Consider the following 24472-nt stretch of genomic DNA (forward strand, 5'->3'; position numbering starts at 1 on the left):
TACCTGGGAAAAGGGAAGTTCACAAATAGAGCTTCACAGCATAGATGAAAAATGTGTATGAATAGACAGATGTCCGAAACAGTTTGCCAAGTGTGTCAAAAGTTAGTGATGTATTACCAATCTGAAGCAAGTATATATTACAGCTGGCAGTGCTCTGAGGAGGAGCCTGATGGTGATGCAAGGGAGAGAGAAAATCAATCCAAACATGTATCATATGCCTTGGAAAACAAACTTCTGTAATGCGATCCGAAATAGCCAATATAATATACGATGGCACATAACTGCATGAGGCACTATCTGACTGAAAACCCTCTAAAGGGCAAACACTAAATGCAAAATGATGAAACTCCCCAAAGGGATACTATTACAAAGAACATTTTAAGTTCTTACAAACGTATTTACAAGCTATGTGCAAATGTGAAAATGTGTGTTTTCAAAAAGTGGGTACCCGAGTAAAGCCAGCCAAGAAATTACCTTGATCAATAAATTATGCAGTAGTGCATTACGTGCAAGGTATCAGGTATCTACACAAGGAGTGGAAAGAAACTACAGAATCGACCACACTTAGAAAGGACACCTCGGCTAATGCAACATATATTTAACCATCAAATCATCTTTGCATGCTACCTATTGTTATACCAATGTTTATTAATGTCCCATGCATTTTTTCAATTCTAAATATCTCACATTGTTTTTCGAAGGTCTTTGTTTGACCACCATTACATTTGTTGCTTAATCAATGCAAAAATAATGTCACGGAGGACACATTTTACCAGTCAATAATCAGACCAGTATCTGATTTCGTACCTGTGATAAGAGGTAACAATTATCAAAATTATTTTTTCATATCATCAGATCTTGATTAATATCACAATTTTTTATTTTGTTTTTAACCTACCAGCTTAAATAACATCTGTATATTATTCAGTCATTCTGTTCATATCTATGATTGTGTTTCCATCTGTGGGGCAAAAAGGTATTTAGTCAGCCACCAATTGTGCAAGTTCTCCCACTTAAAATGATGACAGAGGTCTGTAAATTTCATCATAGGTTGGATGTAGGGCTAAGTTATATATCGATATACTTGATATATCGCGGGTTTGTGCGATATAGAAAATGACTATATCGTGATATTCAAGAATACGTTTTCACGCAATTGCTTTTAGCTCTGGGCATTACACTACAGGCGCTTCTCACTCTTTCTTATCTCTCTTTCTCACAGAGACATAAAATAAGCACACCTTCTTACATACGTCACATACGTATCCGGCCTCGCGGTGCAGAGAGGTAGCGGCATGTGTAACCTTAGCTGTGGAGCGAATGCTAATACAAGAGAAAGAAGGTGCAAATCTGTTAACAAATGAAGGAAGAATTAATTCCCTCCCCAAAAAACAAGGTCCATCGTCTGGCGGGGGTTTGGCTTCAAGTGGAAATATGTCAAACAGACAACCGTAATTTGTCAAGTGTTGGGCAAAAGCTTTGCTACAAGAAGTAGCATTACTGATAATATGTAGCATCATTTGAAAAGTCACCCGCTACAGAATGAAGAGTGCTTTTAACTCTGCATGTCAACATCTCCGGCACACTCACTAAATGCCCAAGAAACCATTTCCACATCAACACCGTATGAAACAAATAGTCAACAACAGAAGGAGATAAAGTCCACAGTAACCTACCACGTAGTGAAGGACATACACTAGTAAATTTCCTACTATGCAGCTCATTTTTATTTGACACATTGAAATATCATTTGTGACATTATGCACAAAAGTGCACTTTATTTGTTTTAAAATATTGTAGTGACATTCTGTAGAAAAAAACAACACTTTAATTTAGTGTTGTTTTAATATGTCATCTTAGTGACATTATGCACAAAAGTGCCCGAATACCTTGTTTTAAAATTTATTTGACAATCTTTCACTTTCTGTTTTGAAATGGCATGAATGTTTGTGCTACTGCTTATTAACTGTTTAATAAATACACTTTTTGTAAATTGACTTAGTTGTGATTTCCCTCTCTGCATGAAAGTTTAAATTGAGCACATATTAACGCAGTATGAACAAGAATGTTTTAATGTAGACACATGGAATAATCATACTGCTGTGATTATATGCATCAAGACTTAATTCAAGGCTAAGGCAAAATATCAAGATAAACAGGACTGTCTCAGAAAATTAGAATATTGTGATAAAGTCCTTTATTTTCTGTAATGAAACTAAAAACATGAAAATGTCATACATTTTGGATTCATTACACATCAACTGAAATATTGCAAGCCTTTTATTATTTTAATATTGCTGATTATGGCATACAGCTTAAGAAAACTCAAAAATCCTATCTCAAAAAATTGGAATATTTCCTCAGACCCAGTTAAAAAAAATTTTTATAACGGCAAAACAAAATCAAATATTTGAAAATGTCAATTAATGCACTCAGTACTTGGTTAGGAATTCTTTTGCATGGATTACTGCATCAATGCAGCGTGGCATGGAGGCAATCGGCCTGTGGCATTGCTGGGTTGTTATGGATGCCCAGGATGCTTCACTAGCGACCTTTAGCTCATTTGCATTGTTGGGTCTGGTGTCTTTCAGCTTCTTCTTCACAATAACCCACACATTCTCTATAGGGTTCAGGTCAGGGGAGTTGGCAGGCCAATCGCGGACAGTAATGCCATGGTCAGTACACCAGTTACTGGTGGTTTTGGCACTGTGAGCAGGTGCCAGATCATGCTGGAAAATTAAATCATCATCTCCATAGAGCTTTACAACAGATGTAAGCATGGACTGCTCTTGGTACACAGCTGCATTGACTCTGGACTTGATGAAAAACAGGGGATCAAAACCAGCAGCTGACATGGCTCCCCAAACCATTGCTGACTGTGGGAATACACTGGATTTTAAGCAACTTGGATTTTGCTCCTCTCCAGCCTTCCTCCAGACTATAGCGCCTTGACTTCCAAATGAAATACAAAATTTGCTTTCGTCTGAAAACAGGACTCTGGACCACTCTGCAACTGTCCGTCAGTCAGACGCTTCTTGCGTTGTCTTGAGTTCAGGAGTGGCTTGACCATTGGAATACAGCTATTGTAGCTGTATCTGTTGAAAAGCCCTATGGAGATGCACCAGTGTACTGTGTATGGTACAATGGCGCAGGACAATCCAGGACAGTAATGCCATGGCAATACCGTCCTCGATTGTCCTGCCAACTCCCCTGACCTGAACCCCATAGAGAATTTGTGGGGTATTGTGAAGAAGAAGCTGAAAGACACCAGACTCAATAATGCAAAAGAGCTAAAGGCCGCTATTGAAGCATCCTGGGCATCCATAACACTTCAGCAATGCCACAGACTGATTTCCTCCATGCCACGGCGCATTGATACAGTAATCGGTGCAAAACGTTTCCCAACCAGGTACTGAGTGCATCAATTGACATGTTTAAATGTTTGATTTTGTTTTACTGTTATAAATCTTTTTTTACCTGGTCTGAGGAAATATTCTAATTTTTTTAGATAGGATTTTTGAGTTTTCTTAAACTGTATGCCATAATCACCAATATTAAAATAATAAAAGGCTTGTAATATTTCAATTGATGTGTAATGAATTCAAAATGTATGACACTTTCATGTTTTTAGTTGCATTACAGAAAATAAAGGACTTTATCACAATATTTAAATTTTCTGAGACAGTCCTGTATATCGGCTAAAAATATCGAGATATTAAAAAAAGGCCACATCGCCCAGCCCCAGTTGGATGTTTCTGCTATGTTTGTTCAAGTGATTAAAGTGATCGACCTGAAATTCATCACGATTATACAATTGCCAAGTCCTACGCCTGATTATAAAATGATGAATTCAGAGCTGCCTTGTTCACAGCTTCTATTAGCTGTGTGAATATGCAAGCAAACTACGTGTCTGATTTGGCTCTCAAGGATCTATAATATGCAGTTCTGTGTTCCTTGCTAACCATCTGGATTTCCTCCATAATCTCAATGTGAACAATGCTCTCACTTACTGTAAAACAAGGTGATTGTGAAGTAAATCAGTGAATTATCGCAGTCTACAATGTTCACAATAACATGAATCACCTGCTATGGGTTCAGTGCTGCCCATATCCATGGTTTTACAGGAGTATGTATTTAACTGTTTAATACTTGTCAAACACGGATACCCAACCCATTAGCGGACTCTAATGCCATTGGTGTGTGGCCAAGATAGTGATTAGCATTAGGTGAAGGCATGCATGATTGTTAAAACAATTATTGGTGAAATTGTCATTACGTCTTCTTTCAGCCTTGCTACAGATAAGCTTAAATCATTTAATCCACCAATGAACAAAGACAGTGAATATAACATGTTCTTTATAACAAGTTTTCCAACTGTACAATGCAAGACATTTTGAAATGTTCCCACACAGAGGAAACTTTGAACACATATTTTCTGCACTTTTTATGTTTAAAAACATTCCAAAAGACAGGAGCACATATCCATTTAAAAATGTTTTTCATACCAAACAGGAATTTAATAACTGAATGATGGATGTTTAGGACTGGAAAGAAAGAATATCAGATTAACATAAATTAATCAGCATCTCTCCACTTACTGTGCAGCTCTGACATTTCAATCAGGAAGCACAGAGTCATTGAGAAAGCACGTGACTTGCAGATTTCATCTGATAACGCGAGACACGCTTGCGATGCAAGAGATGATAGATTGTAATCCATTCTGTCTTTGAGTGGAGCCAGACGAGACCAACCAACAAATTCAGTCACAAGCGCCACAATCTTGACACAATGCAACCATATGGTAAATGGTAAATGGGTTATACTTGTATAGCGCTTTTCTACCTTCAAGGTACTCAAAGCACTATTTCCACATCCACACACACATTCACACACTGATGGCAGGAGCTGCCATGCAAGGCCCTAAACACGACCCATCAGGAGCAAAGGTGAAGTGTCTTGCTCAAGGACACAGCAGAAGAGACGAGGTTGGTACTGGGTGGGTATTGAACCAGGAACCCTGAGGTTGCTGGCATGGCCACTCTCCCAACTTTGCCACATTATATCTCTATTTAATTACCTTGTTTACAATTGGAATAGGGTGGATGACAGGCTTAATTTACTATGATGTACAGAGGTAATGTGCTGAAAATAGTGGAATAAAACTGCATAATGACTGAAATACAAATATACATTTTGAGTTACAGCCATTTTTTCAACCAATATAACAACCAAGTTGTAGCGACATTGAGCAAATAGTGACGAACTATTTTTCTTTCGTAGTAACACATTGTCAAGCTTCGGTAGCCGTAAAAGCTAACTACAGCAAGAGATAAGCTAGCTTCGACAACAACACAAAACATTTTTGAGTTTGTAATGCACAACCCTGCAATAAGACACCAATTTGTAAAGACTGAAAAACATGAACAATAATATTACAGTATCTATACAGTATTCCATCCATCCATCCATCCATCTTCTTCCGCTTATCCGAGGTCGGGTCGCGGGGGCAACAGGCTAAGCAGGGAAATCCAGACTTCCCTCTCCCCAGCCACTTCGTCTAGCTCTTCCCTGGGGATCTCGAGGCGTTCCCAGGCCAGCCGGGAGACATAGTCTTCCCAACGTGTCCTGGGTCTTCCCCGTGGCCTCCTACCGGTTGGACGTGCCCTAAACACCTCCCTAGGGAGGCGTTCGGGTGGCATCCTGACCAGATGCCCGAAACACCTCATCTGGCTCCTCTCGATGTGAAGGAGCAACGGCTTTACTTTGAGTTCCTCCCGGATGGCAGAGCTTCTCACCCTATCTCTAAGTGAGAGCCCCGCCACACGGCGGAGGAAACTCATTTCGGCCGCTTGTACCCGTGATCTTATCCTTTCGGTCATGACCCAAAGCTCATGACCATAGGTGAGGATGGGAACGTAGATCGACCGGTAAATTGAGAGCTTTGCCTTCCGGCTCAGCTCCTTCTTCACCACAACGGATCGGTACAACGTCCGCATTACTGAAGACGCCGAACCGATCCGCCTGTCGATCTCACGATCCACTCTTCCCCCACTCGTGAACAAGACTCCTAGGTACTTGAACTCCTCCACTTGGGGCAGGGTCTCCTCCCCAACCCGGAGATGGCATTCCACCCTTTTCCGGGCGAGAACCATGGACTCGGACTTGGAGGTGCTGATTCTCATTCCGGTCGCTTCACACTCGGCTGCGAACCGATCCAGTGAGAGCTGAAGATCCCGGTCAGATGAAGCCATCAGGACCACATGATCTGCAAAAAGCAGAGACTTAATCCTGCGGTCACCAAACCGGAAGCCCTCAACGCCTTGACTGCGCCTAGAAATTCTGTCCATAAAAGTTATGAACAGAATCGGTGACAAAGGACAGCCTTGGCGGAGTCCAACCCTCACTGGAAATGTGTTTGACTTACTGCCGGCAATGCGGACCAAGCTCTGGCACTGATCGTACAGGGAGCGGACCGCCACAATAAGACAGTCCGATACCCCATACTCTCTGAGCACTACCCACAGGACTTCCCGAGGGACAAGGTCGAATGCCTTCTCCAAGTCCACGAAGCACATGTAGACTGGTTGGGCAAACTCCCATGCACCCTCAAGAACCCCGAGGAGAGTATAGAGCTGGTCCACAGTTCCACGACCAGGACGAAAACCACACTGTTCCTCCTGAATCCGAGGTTCGACTATCCGGCGTAGCCTCCTCTCCAGTACACCTGAATAAACCTTACCGGGAAGGCTGAGGAGTGTGATCCCACGATAGTTGGAACACACCCTCCGGTCCCCCTTCTTAAAGAGAGGAACCACCACCCCGGTCTGCCAATCCAGAGGTACCGCCCCCGATGTCCACGCGATGCTGCAGAGTCTTGTCAACCAAGACAGCCCCACAGCATCCAGAGCCTTATGGAACTCCGGGCGGACCTCATCCACCCCTGGGGCCTTGCCACCGAGGAGCTTTTTAACTACCTCAGCGACCTCAGCCCCAGAAATAGAAGAGTCCACCACAGATTCCCCAGGCACTGCTTCCTCATAGGAAGACGTGTTGGTGGGATTGAGGAGGTCTTCGAAGTATTCCTTCCACCTATCCACAACATCTGCAGTCGAGGTCAGTAGAACACCATCCGCACCATACACGGTGTTGATAGTGCACTGCTTCCCCTTCCTGAGGCGGCGGACGGTGGTCCAGAATCGCTTCGAAGCCGTCCGGAAGTCGTTTTCCATGGCTTCTCCGAACTCCTCCCATGTCCGAGTTTTTGCCTCAGCGACCGCTGAAGCTGCACACCGCTTGGCCTGTCGGTACCTGTCCACTGCCTCAGGAGTCCTATGAGCCAGAAGGACCCGATAGGACTCCTTCTTCAGCTTGGCGGCATCCCTCACCGCTGGTGTCCACCAAGGGGTTTTAGGATTGCCGCCCCGACAAGCACCAACTACCTTGCGGCCACAGCTCCGATCAGCCGCCTCGACAATAGAGGTGCGGAACATGGTCCACTCGGACTCAATGTCCAGCACCTCCCTCGTGACATGTTCGAAGTTCTTCCGGAGGTGGGAATTGAAACTTTCTCTGACAGGAGACTCTGCCAGACGTTCCCAGCAGACCCTCACAATGCGTTTGGGCCTCCCAGGTCTGTCCGGCATCCTCCCCCACCATCGCAGCCAACTCACCACCAGGTGGTGATCGGTAGAAAGCTCCGTCCCTCTCTTCACCCGAGTGTCCAAAACATAAGGCCGCAAATCCGATGACACAACTACAAAGTCGATCATGGAACTGCGGCCTAGGGTGTCCTGGTGCCAAGTGCACATATGGACACCCTTATGTTTGAAGATGGTGTTTGTTATGGACAAACTGTGACGAACACAAAAGTCCAATAACAAAACACCACTCGGGTTCAGATCCGGGTGGCCATTCTTCCCAATCACGCCTCTCCAGGTTTCACTGTCGTTGCCAACGTGAGCGTTGAAGTCCCCCAGTAGGACAAGGGAATCACCCGGGGGAGCACTTTCCAGTACTCCCTCGAGTGCTCCCAAAAAGCACTCGAGGGAGTGCTTTTTGCACCAAACTGCTGTTTGGTGCATAAGCACAAACAACAGTCAGGACCCGTCCCCCCACCCGAAGGCGGAGGGAGGCTACCCTTTCGTCCACCGGGTTGAACTCCAACGTGCAGGCTTTGAGCCGGGGGGCAACAAGAATTGCCACCCCAGCCCGTCGCCTCTCACTGCCGGCAACGCCAGAGTGGAAGAGGGTCCAGTCCCTCTCGAGAGAAGTGGTTCCAGAGCCCTTGCTGTGCGTCGAAGTGAGTCCGACTATATCCAGCCGGAACTTCTCAACTTCGCGCACTAGCTCAGGCTCTTTCCCCCCCAGTGAGGTGACGTTCCACGTCCCAAGAGCTAGCTTCTGTAGCCGAGGATCGGATCGCCTAGTGCCCTGCCTTCGGCTGCCGCCCAGCTCACATTGCACCCGACCTCTATGGCCCCTGCTATGGGTGGTGAGCCCATTGGAGAGGTGACCCACGTTGCCTCTTCGGGCTGTGCCCGGCCGGGCCCCATGGGAACAGGCCCGGCCACCAGGCGCTCGCCATCGTGCCCCACCTCTGGGCCTGGCTCCAGAGGGAGGCCCCGGTGACCCGCGTCCGGGCGAGGGAAATCTGGGTCTATGTTTTTTCTTCTTCATAAAGGTCTTCGAACTGCTCTTTGTCTGATCCCTCACCTAGAACCTGTTTGCCTTGGGAGACCCTACCAGGGGGCATAAAGCCCCCGGACAACATAGCTCCTAGGATCATTGGGACACGCAAACTCCTCTACCACGATAAGGTGGCAGCTCAGAGAGGAGCATAAAAAGTATTAGCCCACATTTAATTTTTTGTTTGTACACAGCTGAGCTAACTGGACAGCGTATGTAATGTACTTGTACTAACACGCTTGGCGTGCGGCATGTATCATGATCGATATATATAGAGACTCACTGGATGGATAGTTGCTTGTCAGGTCCAACTGGCTGGGTACGTTGATTTTGGGTAAGCAATCCATTTATGTGGAAATAGCTTGGCTCCAAGTTCCATATTTATAGCGGCAAAATTGCTTTCATCCCCTTCTCCTGGCTTCTGTCTGCTCTAACGTTTCACTCTTCCTTTGTGCTTGCTTCTATAAGCAGCAGTATATCTAGCTTGAAAAGTAAAAGGTTGTAAATCCAATTTTTTCCAAAAATAGTCATCTTTGTTGTCTTTTACCAAGTCTGCCATGATTACAAAACACACTCTTGTTTGATTACGGAAGTAGGAACACACATGTTGCCAGAATTTAGACATGTCCTGCAATGGAAACATAAATCAATGCTTGTAAGAAATCAGTCCCAAAAATGATTAATAGAATAGAAAAAAAGTACTTCATTGATCCCTGGGGGAAATTCAGCACCACAGTTCGCTCACAATAGACAATAATAATAAATACATATATTGTAGCTGAGATAGGCGCCAGCGCCCCCCGCGACCCCGAAAGGGAATAAGCGGTAGAAAATGGATGGATGGATGGATTATGTATATAATATATGAATAATACAAATATATTTTACATATATTCTACATTTAAGTGCAGTCAAGAATGAACATATGATCAAAATACGGTAAATATTGTTCATATTACATAATGTTATGAACGTGTCTGTTGCTACATCATATATAGACTTGCAGTGTGTATATAAAATGTTGGTGGAGGGTTTTGGAGTTGTTTTAGAGAAGGGGTGTCAAACGTACGGCCCGCGGGCCGAACAGGTTTTATCTGGCCCGCGGGATGAGTTTGCTAAGTATACAAATCAACCTGAAATTTTTGAATGAAAAAACAGTTCTTCTACATGTGTCTACTGGATGTTGCAATGGCAATTCTTTGTATCTCTGTAGATCCGCCTCTCCCAGAATTCTCCCCCGGATAACAGTCTGAAATTTTCACCCAGCCAATAATATTGAGACCGTGCCGTAATGGCAATGCCCTAAACGTCCTCTCGACCATGTCGTAGCGTCCGCTTTAATACTATGCTATCTGAGTGCCGGCCCGCCACATCTAGTGTACGGCTGCTGACTCAATGCACAAGCTACTGCAAGGCATATTTGTTCAACAGCCATACAGGTTACACTGAGGGTTGTGATATAAACAACTTTAGCACTCTTACTAATATGCGCCACACTGTGAAGCCACACCAAACAAGAATGACAAACACATTTCAGGAGAACATCCGGACTTTAACACATTATGAAGGCAACATAACAAGTACCCAGAATCCCATGAACTCTTCCGGGCTCCATTATACACCCACCTAGCACCAACCCACCCCCTCCGTGCGTCGGTTGGGCGGGGGTGTATAATGGAGCCCGGAAGAGTGCATGGTATTCTGGGTATTTGTTATGTTGCGTTTATAATGTGTTACAGTGCGGATGTTCTCCCGAAATGTGTTTTTCATTCTTATTTGGTGTTGGTTCACAGTGTGGCGCATATTAGTAAGAGTGTTAATATTGTTTATATCACAACCTTCAGTGTAACCTGTATGGATGTTGAGTAAGTATGCCTTGCAGTCGCTTACGTGTGTCTGCAGAAGCCACATACAACATGCGAATGGGCTGGCTGGTAAGCTGTTTGTTACGGTTGTGGAGGGCGCTAAATGCATTGTCAACATAGCATGCCCTTATTATTGTTGTTTGGGTGAAAACCAGCAGGCAGTCGGGAGAAAAGTTGCTCTGAAATTCGGTAGTCTCCCGGAAAAATTGAGATGGTTGGCAAATGTGATGTTGTCAAGCGGCATTCAAATAAAACTTGCACTAATATTACATTTCCATATTAAGGTGCGGGCGGTGTGTCTGAGACCCCTGTTTAATACATAGCACAAAGCAAAACAAAACTTTGTTCGCTGTGTTATTTCATTATACATTTCAAAAGAGTCTTGTGGCTCCAATAGTTTTCTTTATTTTGTGAAACAGGTCAAAATGGTTCTTTGAGTGGTAAAGGTTGGTGACCCCTGCTGTAGATGATGGTACATATCCATCCATCCATTTTCTACCGCTTATTCCCTGTTGGGGCCGCGGGGGGCGCTGGCGCCTACCTCAGCTACATATGTACAAAATAATTCACAGATGTTAGTACATCAATCGAGGAAAATGATCAAACTACATACATGGCATACTGTAATTTGATTTTGATATTTTTTTATCTTGATAGATTGAAAATGAACACCATTGAGTTGACTGATGAACATTATCACATCATTAATTCGGAAAATATAAATAACGACAAATAAAGATAGAATACTATTAACCGCAACATGTAAGTGTAAAAAAACAACATTATGATTTGTACATTTTCAGAATGTGCTTCTTCTATTTTCAAACACAGAAAACAATCTGAAGGTGTCTTTATTTTTAAGTTATCATGCAGGGATTCAACCAGTCCGGCCCACTTGGGAGTAGATTTCTCTCCATGTGGCCCCTCATCTAAAATGAGTTCGACATCCCTGTTTTAGAGGGTTTCAAAGGCTACAACTCCCATTCGTTTAAAAAAAAATAATCTTTGAAATCATTTAAAAAAAAGACGTGTTCTTGTTGCTCGTAATGATTGTGAACAAAACTAAAACGTTCCAATAAAAGTGCAGTCCCCCTTTAAGAACCTCTACAATAGATTATTACAAATCAATAAATAGGCATGAATGACTGTTGATGACAATACCACCTGAGTTTATTACCAATGTTAGTAACATTTTCCCCCCCGGGGGATCAAAACAGTTAATTAGTAATCAGTTAATTTACTGGGGATAGGTTGATTGGCAACACTAAATTGGCCCTAGTGTGTGAATGTGAGTGTGAAGGTTGTCTGTCCATCTGGGTTGGCTCTGTGATGAGTTAGCGACTTGTCCAAGGCGTACCCCGCCTTCCGCCCGATTGTAGCTGAGATAGGCTCCTGCACCCCCAGCGACCCCAAAGGGGATAAGCGGTAGAAAATGGATGGATAGATGGAACACTTTTCATTTACGTTTATTATACGTTACTGTTATCAAAATGTTATTTTATTACTGTTATTTCTAACAGCAATAAATAAGGAATGTCTATGTAATGTCATTTTGTTGTTGCTGTAAAAGCAATCAATGCATAATAATCGTACGGTCTATAATCGTACAGTCAAGACCTATAATTGTTGCATTCCTAATTTGAGCCTAGCAAACCGAAAATAACATCTAAAAAAAAAGCAAAGCAACATCAGTGCTCTTGAAAGGGATTAATAAGTCACAACTGATCACACCAAAGTTGACAATCATACTGACACAGAGAAGGCAGAGAGCCAGACTAAAAAGAAACACTGCCTTTATGCGGGAATGGCATGTGGGCGGCAAGATCTAGGAGTTCCATTTCACTTCTCTTGCCATCGAAGCACGCCCACCCACCACTATCGTTGAGTACACTGAACCTTGGATGGAGAGAAGAAAAAAGACTTCCACTGAAACACCCACCTTCTGTAAGGAACTACTTTGGAGCGATTAAATGGAGAAGGTGGTGCCGCGGACCTGCTTTCAGGTTAAAGCTCTTTGGTAAGCAAACACAAAAGAGCGCCTGGCACAGGAGGCGTTATGTAGGCCAGGTCAAAACAAAACAAAGCCTCATTAAGAAATCAAAAATTGCACATGGGCTGGGACAGCAAAGCTGCATTAACAATTCTGGTTCGGACCCCCCAAAAAATGTATTGGTGTGCCCTTTGTCACAGTTTACTTTTTGTTTACACTGGTCACAGGTAAATTGTGCCATCACACACAGACAAAATAGCAGAGTAAAAGAGCATATCAAAGCATTTTCTCCTACACATTTGTAATTTCTTTCTTTTTAAGGCAGTGGTCCTTAACCTGAATTCGATCGAACCCGAGGGGTTCGGTTAGTCGGCCTCAGGGGTTCGGCGGAGCCAGTCAAGAAACACCCGTCACATCCATACTTGTCAACCTTGAGACCTCTGAATTCGGGAGATGGTGGGGTTTGAGATGGGGGGTGGCCTGGTTGAGGTGGGCAGGGTTTGGTAGTAGCAGGGGTGTATATTGTAGATCCCGAAAGAGTTAGTGCTGCAAAGGATTCTGGGTATTTTTTCTGTTGTGTTACGGTGAGGATGTTCTGCCGAAAAGTGTTTGTCATTCTTGTTTGGTGTGGGTTCACAGTGTGGCGCATATTTTTTTACAGTGTGTACGGCCACCCTCAGTGTGACCTGTATAGCTGTTGATCAAGTATGCATTGCATTCACTTATGTGTGTGTAAAAGCCACATAAATGATGTGAATGCGCCGACACGCCGTTTGTATGGAGGAAAAGTAGACGTGACGACAGGTTGGAGAGGACACTAAAGGCAGTGCCTTTAGGCACGCCCCCAATATCGTTGTCCAGGTGGAAATTGGGAGAAATTTGGGGGAATGGTTGCCCCGGGAGATTTTCGGGAGGGGCACAGAAATTCCGGATTCTCCCGGGAAAATCGGGAGGGTTGGCAAGTATTGACTCATCGTGTAACTAAAAACGTGGATACGGCAACAGCAGAAGTCACAGTGATTTGCAGGTGTGTAATTTGTTGGGAGTTCATGCGCAGTTCATTTTGTACAACAGGAAAAAAAAACATATACTGGTAACTTTGGCTTGAATTAAAAAAAAAAATGTTTTTTTTTTTTCACAAAAGAAAGGTTCGGTGAATGTGTGTATGAAACTGGTGGGGTTCGGAACCTCCAACAAGGTTAAGAACTACTGTTTTAACATTGGTTTGTGTCCTTTGTTCCGCTCAACCAGGGTAAACTTGCAAGTGGACTGAGACCACTTTCTTAAACAGTGTCATTTCACTTGTTTTGTGCACACCGGGGTCATACCTCTGTAAAGGAACTGTACTGACTTGCAAATACACCACATAAAAAGTATGAACACACTACATATCTGACTGATAATTATCGGAATTCTGATGTCACATGGATAAAACCGATAATATAAAAAGTAGCTCGGATAACTAAACTACTTTGGAACTAAACGCTCCAATGAGACAAGATTATTCGTATACAGTCATGTGAAATTTCCCAAAAAAGGCCAAAACCGCATTTTTAAAACATTAATTTTTGCGTCCAAATACCACTAACACGTTTTTTTCAATAAAATATCAATACAAATATGATCCAAACAAAATCTGTTTAGAACGGCCACCTCAGCCGCAAGTAAGTGAATTATATTTTTGAATTATATTTTATATAGCGCTTTTTCTCTAGTGAGTCAAAGCGCTTTACATAGTGAAACCCAATATCTAATTTCTTTTTACATTTCAACCAGTGTGGGTGGCACTGGGAGAAGGTGTGTAAAGTGTCTTGCCCGAGGACACAATGGCAGTGACTAGGATGGCGGAAGCGGGATTCGAACCTGCAACCCTCAAGTTGCTGGAACGGCCGCTCTACCAACCGAGCTATACCACCCCCTGTACTCCCTGTTCCTCTCTCCTAAACGCCTCACTGAGTTGCAGTACGGTGAGAAGATCAGGATCACCGAGACAAGTCGCTAGTTAGCAAACATCTAGCTGGCTTAGTTTTTGTTGCGTTTCTTCGCTCTCTGAGCCAGAACGTTGACAGTTGTCAACTTTGGTACTAATCGTATTTTGATGATTACAATCCGAACACCTTTATTTGAATTTTTATTACCTCCAGGTGTGCAAAAACTACAGTTAAATCTAAGGTATAAAAAAATGGGTATGAAAATGTTATTGATATCAATTTTCAAAAGCAGCAACTTATCAGCAGGCCAATCGTATAAAAAAGGCCAAACTTTTAGACACACCTCATTCAATTAGTTTTCTTTATTTTCATGTCTATTCACATTGTAGATTGTCACTGAAGGCATCAAAACTATAAATTAACACATGTGGAGTTATATACTTAACAAAAGAAGGTGAAATTACTGAAAACATGTTATATATTCTAGTTTCTTCAAAATAGCCACCCTTTGCTCTGATTACTTTTTTGCACACTTTTGGTATTATCTCGATGAGATTCAAGAGGTAGTCAACTGATTCAAACCCTGGCCGAGTCATAAGAACGACTATGAAAATGACCTCCCTGGGTGGCACTCAGCATTAAGGGTTGCAAATGGGGGTTAAATCACCAAAAAATAATTCCCGGGCACGGACACCGCTGCTGCTCACTGCTCCCCTCACCTCCCAGGGGGTGAGGGTGACGAGTCAAATGCAAGGAGTTACTCTCACTACACCTTGTGTGTGTTATAATCATTAAGGAAAGAAAAAAATTAAGTTTTCACTTCACAGGTGTGCTTGAAGCTCATCGATAGAATGCCAAGAGTGTGCAAATCAGTTATCAGAGCAAAGGGTGGCTATTTTGAAGAAACTAGACTATAAAACATGTTTTCCATTATTTTACCTTTTTTTGTTAAGTACATAACTCCACATGTGTTCATTCATAGTTTTGATGCCTTCAGTGATAATCAACAATGTACAAACCCCGTTTCCATATGAGTTGGGAAATTGTGTCGGATGTAAATATAAACGGAATACAATGATTTGTAAATCCTTTTCAACCCATATTTAGTTGATAATGCTACAAAGTTCAAACTAATACACTTTTTTTTTTCCAGAAAATAATCATTAACTTTAGAATTTGATGCCAGCAACACGTGACAAAGAAGTTGGGAAAAATGGCAAAAAATACTGATAAAGTTGAGGAATGCTCATTAAACACTTAAATGGAACACCCCACAGGTTTCTCAAGTAAAATTGCAAGAAATTTACGGATTTCAACATCTACGGTCCATAATATCATCAAAAGGTTCAGAGAATCTGGAGAAATCACTCCACGTAAGCGGCATGGCCGGAAACCAACATTGAATGACCGTGACCTTCGATCCCTCAGACGGCACTGTATCAAAAACCAACATCAATCTCTAAAGAATATCACCACATGGGATCAGGAACACTTCAGAAAACCACTGTCACAAAATACAGTTTGTCGCTACTTCTGTAAGTGCAAGTTAAAGCTCTACTATGCAAAGCGAAAGTAATTTATCAACAACATCCAGAAAAGCCGCTGGCTTCTTTGGGCCCAAGTTTAATCATCGAAGATGGACTGATGCAAAGTGTAAAAGTGTTCTGTGGTCTGATGAGTCCACATTTCAAATTGTTTTTGGAAATATTCGAAATCGTGTCATCCGGACCAAAGGGGAAACGAACCATCCAGAAGGTTATCGATGCAAAGTTCAAAAGCCAGCATCTGTGATGGTATGGGGGTGCATTAGTGCCCAAGGCATGGGTAACGTCTGTGAAGGCACCATTAATGCTGAAAGGCACATACAGGTTTTGGAACTAAATATACTGCCATTTAAGCGCCGTCTTTATCATGGACGCCCCTGCTTATATCAGCAAGACAATGCCAAGCCACATTTAGCACGTGTTACAACAGCGTGGCTAGGTAAAAAAAGAGTGCGGGGACTTTCCTGGCCCGCCTGCAGTCCAGACCTGTCTCCCATGGAAAATGTGTGGCGCATTATGAAGCGTAAAATACGACAGCGTAGACCGCGGACTGTTGAACGACTGACACTCTACATAAAACAAGAATGGGAAAGAATTCCACTTTCAAAGCTTCAACAATTAGTTTTCCTCAGTTCCCAAACGTTTATTGAGTGTTGTTAAAAGAAAAGGTGATGTAACACAGTGGTGAACATGCCCTTTCCCAACTATTTTGGCACATGTTGCAGCCATGAAATTATAAGTTAATTATTATTTGCAAAAAAAAAAAAGTTTATGAGTTCCAACATCAAATATCTTGTCTTTGTAGTGCATTCAATTGAATATGGGTTGAAAAGGATTTGCAAATCATTGTATTCCGTTTATATTTACATCTAACACAATTTGCCAACTCACATGGAAACGGGGTTTGTAAATAGTCATGAAAATAAAGAAAACACATTGAATGAGTATCAATAAATCAATGTGTATTTATATAGCCCTAAATCACAAGTATCTCAAAGGGCTGCACAGACTACAACAATATCCTCGGTTCAGATCCCACATAAGGGCAAGGAAAAACTCACAACCCAGTGAGATGTCAATATGAATGACTATGAGAAACCTCAGAGAGGACCGCAGATGTGGGTGAGCCGCCCCCCTCTACGAGAGACCGGATGCAATGGACGTCGAGTGGGTCTAGCATAATATTGTGATAGTCCAGTCCATAGTGGATCTAACATAATAGTGAGAGTAGAATGCGTGTCCCAACTTTTGGCCTGTACTGTATATTGTGCATCCTGAGAACACCCCCTAAGAGGCTGAGGTTTTCCAGTTGATATTTTAGGGTGATTAAAATCAGTCTGTTTATATTTTGGTGTCATTCACTGAAGAACCCAATGTGGCCACGCCAAGCAGGACAGCTAATTGAGGATGTATTTATGTATGCCATTCACCTTCTGTCCTCACAGAGATTTTATTAGCCAATCAAAGAAGGATCATTCCATAAATCTTTCTTACAATGCACTATGGCTGCAATAAAGATGCTGAGGGCTCATGTTCTGCACACAAGTGACACTATGCACTTTCCATTCCTCAGGTCCTTCTGCTATCCATTTATCTCCTGTTCTGAGGAAGCTTGTATGCGGGGGGTTGAATCAAAAGCAGAAAGGATGGATTGATATTCCAGTCAGAGTGCAGGGCTGTCGTTGCTTGAGATCATATCGCGCTTAATGCGACTGTCCTTGTGAGTCCAGTGTATTGTCTGTTTAATAAAGAGCCCACAGAACAGAGAGCACATAGGGTTGCCACACCGCTGGCTGGTCTAGGGAGTTGAACTCAGTCTGTAAAAGTTAGTCAGTAATTCTTCTGATAAACCTAAATGTTGTTTTATAACAGATGGCTGCAATACTATCTTGCACACCAATTTTAGTGGCAGGAAAGAGAGACGTGTATATTGGGAAGTATAAATCAACAATAGATAGTGTTAAAGTACAGCGATGGTGATGAGACCTTGGTGTGAAATTGGATCGTGGTTGAAGAATAACTTGCTGTAAAATAGCCTAGGTATCAAATAGTTCCTACTATGAAATTAAAAAGTTGGCATTACTCAAGAAATTGCTCTGATATTCAAAATGCATGCTGGGACTCATTCAAGGGTTTATTTTTAAATAGAGCTTGAAATGGCGATGTATTAAAAACGCAATGTAGTGTGGGTTTTATGGGAATCTAAATAGTTTATCTATCTGCACAGCAGATTGCAATAGTCTGTACTAAAGTTTTGTTTTGTTCCTTATCAGGTACAAAACATGGCTCAAACGTCATGATTTGTAACTGCTTCAATCATTCAAATTATCGCTTCAGGGGAAAAATCAATTAGATTTTTTTCATTTCCAATGTAAAAGTAAAACCAAGGAACTCGGAAAAATTACCTAACGAAGACACCATCAAAATAAACATCACTTTTCACACATGTTGGTGTTTTTACTTAATTTTTAGACTGGTAAGTTTGACTTAAAGCCTGTGCTATTTGTCATAAAGCCTGTGCTATTTGACTTAAAGCCTGTGCTATTATTTATTCACACAAATGATCATTTTTTTTTGTAGAAGAAGCGCCGCGATGAAAGTATTTTAAAAGGAATAATGGCTTTGCATTTTTTTCAGGGAAACCTGCATATAAAATTAATAAATTAAATTAAATCTCTTGTCCATTGGATGTGCTCATATGGATCAGTTCAACCAACTTAAAACATTTTTTCGAGGTAACAATCGTTTAGAACGGGGTACACTTTGTCTCTGTACGATCCCTTGATTTTTATTTATTTATTTTGTACAATCTATTTTCTTGTAGTTTGTTGTCGGACACAGTACAGCCGTGTAAACAAAAGCTTTAGCCAGCAAAAACGGCAAAATCACAGGCCCTTCCGAGTCGTATAGTTCCGCTTTTGTGAATATCATCTCTCATTTTGAAAACACAAATAACAGTTCAGCGCAGACCTCAAACATACCGTATTTCCTTGAATAGCCACCTGTAACAAATTATAAACGCAACATAAGTATTACCGAGAATTCCAATGCATCCATGACTCTTGGTATATTATACACCCCTCTAGCACCCCCCCCCCCCCCCCCCCCCCCCCAACCTCTCTGTGCGCCGGTTGAGGTGGGCGGGGTTGGGGGCGCGTGTATAATATAGCCAAGAGTCATGGATGCATTGAAATTCTGGGTAATTCTTATGTTGCGTTTATAAGGTGTTACAGAGCCAATGTTCTCCAGAAATGTGTTTGGTGTGGGTTCACAGAGTGTGGCGCATATTAGTAAGAGTGTTAAAGTTGTTTATATCACAACCATCAGTGTAAATGGTATGGCTGTTGACCAAGTATGCATTGCAATCTCGTATGAGAAGCAGCGATATGCATACGTCCGACCGGCACGCAGATAGCATGGTGTAAAGGTGGGCGTGATGACATGTTGTAGAGCAGTGGTCCCCAACCACCGCGGCCGCAGAATAATTTTTTATTTTATATCACACTCGATTTTTTTACTGCATGCCATTGGTGAGCGCAGGGGTGAGAAGAGGTTTTAAAATTATTAGCCCCTGCTTACTTTTACCGCATGCCTTGAATAAGCGCAGGAGTGAGAAGAGGTTTTAAATTAATTGGCGCCCCGGCGGCTATTCAAGGAAATACGGTAGCTGGAAAATATGTTCACATATTGATAGAATCCTACCCACTATCTTAGTGGCTATTGTGTTAACCTATGAAACGATTTGCTATTAAAAAAAAAACAGCTCAGAATGTGACTAACAAGACAAGCTTAATACTGTGCCCCCTCGTAGTTTTGGTTTTTTTGCTTCATTTTTTGCATGAAACAACGAGCACAGTTGACCAAGTCAAATTCTTTGTGTGCTAAACTTCTTTGGTCACAAAACAGATTCTGAGAAATAGTTCCAAGTTTTACTCAAAGCTTGTAGGTGGCAGTAATGCATCTTACAATGAACATCCTGTAAAGTCATAGAATGAATGACAAGAAGCTAACCTTGGAAGAAATTCATGAAATAATAGACAGCTTTAGTATTTATGTGTAACTGTGCACCCAATTTCAGAAGGACTTTTTGCTCTGAGAGCCAAGGCAAGGATGGCATTACATTTAAAAAAATATAGTATGTAATAAACCAAAGGGAAACTTAAGGTGACATGCAGAAAAAAAACAACAACATACAACATCAGACACCAAACAATGACGACGTGACACGTAGAGGTGGGGGAAATAATCGATTTTAAGATGCATCGCAATTCGGACATGGACGGTTAAAAAAATCAATGAGTAAACATCAATATTCGATAATCAATGTATTTATTGCAAATAAAGAAATGCAGAGAATTCTAAAATTTGTCCGACTGCAGCGAGCCACCTCACCAAGAGATCCGACCAGCTCCTTTATTTTAGGGCACGTGTGTTCCAGTTTTTCGCACATTTCCTTTAATTTAATAAATGGGATGGGAATTAATCTAGCGGTTTCTTATTACAAATGCACTGTTTTTAAAAGTTGCAAGTAATAATCGCTTATTTAGTGAAACAAAAAGAATTGTAAAACGGCATCATTGTAATTAAATTAAACGTGCACCAATAATCAAGTTTTAATCGAATCGTAGCTCCTGAATTGAAATCTTAAACAAATTTTGAGGTGTCCAAAGATTCCCACCTCTCGTGACATGTATACTTTCCCATTTGAATTGATACGGTACCAATTCCTAGTACATGGGAATCGATACAGCAACTCAAAAGTACAGACTTTCACTTGTTCTCTGTGTGTTCATGTGTAAATAAATATTCATAATAAAATCTTTGATTTTTTTTTTAACATTTAACAATGAGCTAGTAATGATAACTGTGCTGTCCATTTGTGATATTTGGTTTTACTACACCTCGTGTTATCAGATGATAGTAATGTTTTGCCTAGTCAGGGAGTAGTCTTTGCCATCTAGTCGTTTGTTGCGTTCTAAAAAGTGTTTATAATGTAAGTATTGTACTTGTTACACACCAGTTGTTTGATTGTAACGTGCATCATAGTTGTAGTTTTAGTTACCAATTTAGGAGGTGTTGAAAACGCCATGAAATATCACTAATGCGAAATAGCAGCATATTTAGGGCAAATCCATCGAGCAAGTGCGATTTGAAAAGTGGAGCTTTACTGTACGTTTGTGTGTTTTCTGTCATGCATACTTGCTTTGTAAGCAATGAAAATTGGAACATTAACTCGAGGTAGTCGGTCTGAGTCCGCTCTGAGTGCTGCTTGACTGCTTGTTTTCCCGCCAAGTGTTTGAACCGGACGAGTCTGCACACGGATGTAGTGTCAAGTGCAACAAAGACATCAAAATATAGCACTATTTGATGTTTGATTCTACATGAACCAATGCCCGTTAGCACCGAAAAAATTAGGTCGGTTCCTGTAAAAGTATTGAATTAGTTTCCCATCCCTACAACTCGAGCAACATTCATAGCATGATTAAATTCATTAATAAAATGTTTCCTCCGCTTATTTTGTTCAGAGTCACGGGTGAGCTGGAACCTATTCTTGCTGACTTCAGGCAAAAGGGCGTACGAGAGAACCTGGATTGGTCACCAGTCAATCACATGCGTGGCGCAGTGGAAGAGTGGCCATGCGCAACCCGAGGGTCCCTGGTTCAATCCCCACCTAGCACCAACCTCATCACGTCCGTTGTGTCCTTGAGCAAGACACTTCACCATTGCTTCTGATGGGTGCTGGTTAGCGCCTTGCATGGCAGCTCCCTCCATTCGTGTGTGAATGGCTAAATGTGGAAGTAGTGTCAAAGCGCTTTGAGTACCTTGAAGGTAGAATAGCGCTATACAAGTACAACCCATTTATTATTTTATCATTCACATATAGACAAAGCACAGTTCACATTCATAAACAGTGGGGCAAAAAAGTATTTAGGAATTTTAAAGAATTTATTGGTAAATTATGGTGGAAAATAAGTATTTGGTCAACCATTCAAAGCTCTCAATGATGGAAGGAGGTTTTGGCTCAGAATCTCACGATACATGGCCCCATTCATTCTTTCCTTAACACGGATCAATCGTCCTGTCCCCTTAGCAGAAAAACAGCCCCCATAGCATGATGTTTCCACCCCCGTGCTTCACAGTAGGTTTGGTGTTCTTGGGATGCAACTCAGTATTCTTCTTCCTCCAAACACGACAAGTTGAGTTTATACCAAAATGGATACATGGATGATACAGCAGAGGATTGGGAGAATGTCATGTGGTCAGATGAAACCAAAATAGAACTTTTTGTTATAAACTCAACTCGTCGTGTTTGGAGGAAGAAGAATACTGAGTTGCATCCCAAGAGCACCATACTTACTGTGAAGCATGGGGGTGAAAACATCATGCTTTGGGGCTGTTTTTCTGCTAAGGGGACAGGACGATTGATCCGTGTTAAGGAAAGAATGAATGGGGCCATGTATCGTGAGATTTTGAGCCAAAACCTCCTTCCATCAGTGAGAGCTTTGAATGGTTGACCAAATACTTATTTTCCACCATAATTTACAAATACATTTTTTAAAATTCCTACAATGTGAATTCCTGGATTTTTTTTTCACATTCTGTCTCTCACAGTTGAAGTGTACCTATGATGAAAATTACAGACCTCTGTCATCATTTTAAGTGGGAGAACTTGCACAATCGGTGGCTAAGTAAATACTCTTTTGCCCCACTGTATACAGTATGTCCAATCAAACCACCATGCGCAGTAGCCGGGATAAACTTTGATGCATAATGTCTAATCATACTTGTTCTTGTGAGTACGCGTAGATATTGGCTTGAGGTGAAAAGGGCCAGCTTAAAATAGCGTCAAGCCTTGCCTTGGCTTACTTTTCCATTTGAAATAGCTGAAGACCTGACAGCATTGGTGCGAGGTCAGTGAGCCACAAAAAACCTTCAGACAGACAGCACTCGGGTAATGAGACACACCAGTGAGGGCCTGTCAGTCTCTTGTAGCCTCGACACTACAAACTACCAGGTTTGGGATGGGGAAAAAAGAGGACTTAGATTCATGAGTGACAAAATAAAGGTAATATGACAAGACCTCTGACAGGTTTAGATTTTGTTTTCCCATTCTTTTAGTCTTTAGGAGAGAGATATTTAAATTGTTTCGGGGGCCACACTTCCAGGAAGCTAAGGACTGAGAGGCCGGACTTCTCCATTCAGTATTAGTATCATTTTGGCTGTGGCTGAGCGTAATGCGACTGGGATGAAAATTAGGACTTTCAAATCCATTTTTCCCGCACGTTTAAGTGTGGAGTTTCATCGATGACTTGCGGAGGAGATCCTGCTCAATGTGGAGGTCTGTAATTTTCATCATAGGTACACTTCAACTGTGAGAGACAGAATGTGAAAAAAAAAATCCAGGAATTCACATCGTAGGAATTTTAAAGAATTTATTTGAAAACTATGGTGGAAAATAAGTATTTGGTCAACCATTCAAAGCTCTCACTGATGTAAGGAGGTTTTGGCTCAAAATCTCACGATACATGGCCCCATTCATTCTTTCCTTAACACGGATCAATCGTCCTGTCCCCTTAGCAGAAAAACAGCCCCAAAGCATGATGTTTCCACCCCCATGCTTCACAGTAGGTTTGGTGTTCTTGGGATGCAACTCAGTATTCTTCTTCCTCCAAACACGACAAGTTGAGTTTATACCAAAATGGATACATGGATGATACAGCAGAGGATTGTATCATCTGATCCTGTTCACAAGTGAGGGAAGCATAGATCGTGAGAACAACATTCGGATTGGTGCAGCGTCTGCAGTAATGGGGACTCTGTATCGATCCGCTCCGTAGTGGTGAAAAAGGAGCTGAACCAGAACGCAAAGCTCTCAATTTACCGGTCGCTCTACGTCCCTACATTGCAAAAACAGAAATCTAAGTAAGATTCAATATCTCAAATAAGGGTGGTATTTGCTTACTTTCTGTCTGATAAGATAATTCTTCTCACTAAGCAGATTTTATGATAGAGTCCTTTACTTGTTTTAAAATAATTATCTCAGTAAGATATCATAGCTTGTTGCTGAGATTTTATGACCTATAGAGTACAACATGGTTGAAACTAGAATATCAACTGTTGCAAATATGTGTCATCAACACTCACAGGTTTAAAACTATTTTTTAAAGTAATAATTTCTTATTTCGAGCATGAAAAAAAAATCATGACTTTGACACAATTGTGTCTCATAATTAAAACAGATGACAGCCAAGTGAACTTTGCTGTTTTATTTTCAATGAAACAATAGAAAATACGTACTCATATACTAGGACAGCTGGCACAGTACAGTAAACTGACAGTTAATATTTAAACATTTAACATTTCACACAATTTTAAGCAGAAATAGTTCATGCACATTCAGATAAATTCCTCAAATTTGCAATGAAAAAATTTTGGCCGGGGGCCGGGCTGTATATA

The 24472-nt window shown here is 41.8% G+C and overlaps 1 protein-coding gene across 2 annotated transcripts in view; it reads right to left on the reverse strand.

The window, feature by feature from the left end:
- Positions 1–24472, reverse strand: part of rngtt (RNA guanylyltransferase and 5'-phosphatase) — a 295667-nt gene that overhangs the window by 107693 nt on the left and 163502 nt on the right. The window lies entirely within an intron of this gene.

Source organism: Nerophis ophidion, linkage group LG24 (genome assembly GCF_033978795.1).
Source record: "Nerophis ophidion isolate RoL-2023_Sa linkage group LG24, RoL_Noph_v1.0, whole genome shotgun sequence".
Taxonomy (NCBI): domain Eukaryota; kingdom Metazoa; phylum Chordata; class Actinopteri; order Syngnathiformes; family Syngnathidae; genus Nerophis; species Nerophis ophidion.